The sequence below is a fragment of the Syngnathoides biaculeatus genome, chromosome 17 (genome assembly GCF_019802595.1).
Source record: "Syngnathoides biaculeatus isolate LvHL_M chromosome 17, ASM1980259v1, whole genome shotgun sequence".
Lineage (NCBI taxonomy): Eukaryota > Metazoa > Chordata > Actinopteri > Syngnathiformes > Syngnathidae > Syngnathoides > Syngnathoides biaculeatus.
The window spans coordinates 9,551,072-9,554,218 of NC_084656.1; positions in this window are offsets into that span (position 1 = coordinate 9,551,072).

Genomic DNA, 3,147 nt, shown 5'->3' on the forward strand with positions numbered 1-3,147 from the left:
CTGAATGTGACAGCCCCCCCCCCTTTTTTTTTTTAAACCACCTGGTGGAAAACATTTTACAATACAGTGCTACTAATACAAAATGCGGGGGATAAACTCAACTGAAACAGAGACCCCACAACACAACTGTGTCGAAACCTCCTTTTTCACTACCTGTAAAAGCAGACATTAGCCTGGCAAATGTTAGTACCAGAGCTGTAACGGTGCGGTCCGGACTGTGTCCACAGCCATTTTGATGTTGACAGTATTAAAAAAATAACAATTCCTCCTATTCCAGTTTTGCTTTTCTGTATTAATGGACACCAACATTGTGTCAAGACGCTGTCTACCAGTAAGTAACAAGTCCCGCTCTTGCAGGAACTATCAAGAGCACAGGAAGTGGTACAACAACCCCTTTTAAATTGCTTGTAAAACCTGACATGTTTCGTATTTTTCAGTGTCGCTATTCTGTTGTAACGGACACTAACACGGAATAAAGTGTTAATTATTTGGCCCGCAAAGGATTTTCTACTTTTTTTTTTTAAAGCTGTATGCAGCACCTGTACACTACACTTAACATGACAGCGATGCCTTAACTTCCAAGTTTATTTCCTGATCATGCTCATCACTTAAAATATTAATTTCTTTCCCGACTGAAATTAATGGATGTAGTCTGTTCCAGGCTCCAGCTTTTAAGAAAACTACCACTTTATAGTATTATGCTTAATTTAAAAAAACATGGTACCAACAGAAGGTAAAGAATAAATAGTTTGTACATCACAATAAGTCATTGCGTGGGTCCTTCTGGTGTGTGCACCTGAGGCAGCAGGGATCAGAACAATACAGGGACAAAGAGCCAGGAACAGCTGCTCAGTAAGCTGCTGTAATATTAGTTGTTCTTTTCAGAGAATGAAGAATACATCTGTATTGGTAAATTGTCTGTCTACACGTGTTGCTGCCCCATCAGTGTTCAAATATCTATTTGCACAGTAATGTCATTTAATTCGCCTGTATATGGTGTTTTCAATCTTGTGTTAGCATTAACATAGTGTGGAAAGTTATATGGGATTAAATACGCATTCTGGAAAATTCTTTGATCTGTTTTGTTTGATACTGAGAGTACTGTAAACTTCATTGATGTTTAACAGTTTAAAAACCTCATCCTTGAAGAGGTTTTCTCTGGCTGCCAAATTGCTGTTTTGCGGAGTGGAGGTCACTGCTACTGTCTAGTGCGCGTTTCTCAAATGTTCACATTCAAGTCAAAAGGAAAACAAAAATAAATAAATAAATAAACTGAAGTTGATGTTCAACTCAAGAATGTTCCACCTTGGGAGGTGATATCGGCGGTGACAGAGCACCTGAGAGAATATATTTTATTGCCGGAACAGTGTGTGATGTATAACATGACACTTTTCACACGCCATTGTTGCTATCCGACGCAGTTTATACATGAGGTGAGACACTCATCAAATTATCTTATTGCAGGATGCTGTGTAGCTAAAAAGTATTTGCACAAATATCCCACGACTTCCAGCTCTATCTGTATAAAAGGCAAAGGTAGAAAAAAGCTGATTCTGCAAATTTGCATGATATCCCTAAAATTACACTTTTTTTTGGAGTGCTGTTGTTTTGGACTCTACTATTGACTAACTTAGTTACAATTCAGTATCTGCAACCTAATACACTACAATGGTGGGTGTCAGTTTTGTTTTTTGCCCAAAGGCGGTGGGGGAAAAAAAGGAGGGAAAACAAAGGCCTTCTAAGCAAAAACCATGGGGCTGAATTAAAATCTGCTTGTGTGAAGTTTTCACATACCAGCAGAGAAGCAGGTTTTGTAAGGAGACCTTTTGTCCTATGCTCCAGTAAACATTGTGAAATGTCCTTCTTTCAATCCAGTGCCTTGATTACCCCCCACCCCCCAAATTTGTTGTCAACATTCGAGTAAAGCAAAAAAACAAAACAAATTTTTTTTTTTTTTTTGGCACAGATCCACATTAAACCTCAAATCATTTTTATTAAAAGCATCGCAAACATATCGGCAACCCCCAAATAGAACATAAATACAAAATATATTTATATAATGTACTATATATATAAATTATGGGAGTGACAAATGGAAGTGTACCTAGTAAGTTAAAATCACAGAAATTGCAACTCCCAATGTTTATTTTTTCTTCCTCTTCAGTTGTATTTTGAGGTACAAAAATGAGGTATGTGCCACCTTTTAATTATATATATATATATATATATATATATATATATATATATATATATATATATATATAGGATCATATTAATAATTTTCATACCATTAAACTTTGACATTACTCAGCGGTTAAAAGCATTTTTCGATAACCTGTCTCTACGTCAAGGAGCTTCCTCTGCAAACTTCTCACAGCCCTTTGTGTAATTACCTAACTAAAAAAAAAATTGCAGTTTCAGCATGGGTCAAGTGCAATATCACTACAGTATTACTCTTACTGTGGACAGGGGAAGAAAAAGCAGGAATACTCCCAATGCATGGAATTGTAGAGGTAATACAGGGCTTTCACCACATGGGCTCAGTAAGTAATACATAGACTGTGGCCTGGAAAATACCTTTCAAAATACTGTACTGTATTATTTGTTCAGTACTCTCACTTATCGTTTGATGCATCATTTTGTTAATATTCAGCATGATGTGCATTCCAATCTTACAACTGCATAGTATTAACGACAGTAATACCATCAGTGAACATCAGTAACACGTCTCGTATAAATCCACAAAGCAGCAATCATTCAAGCTTTTTTTTTTTGTTTGCCTTAAATTAATAAGATTTGGCATGTACAAAAGCATGTATCTTGTTTTTAAAACAAAACTCCAATCACAGGGCTCATATAGACAATCAAGCATTCACACAATTTAGAATCTTCAATGAACCTCACATGCATGTTTTTGGGGAATGTGGGAGGAGGCCCACACAAGCGTGGGCAGAACATGCAAACCCCACACAAGAAGTCCAGAGGTGACATTCGTATCGCAAACCTCATAACTGTGAGGCAACTGTGCTCAGCACTCATCCCCCATGTTGCCCACAATTTAAAAACTAAAAAAAAAAAATATATATATATATATATATATATATATATATATATATATATATATATATATATAATTATAATGTAATT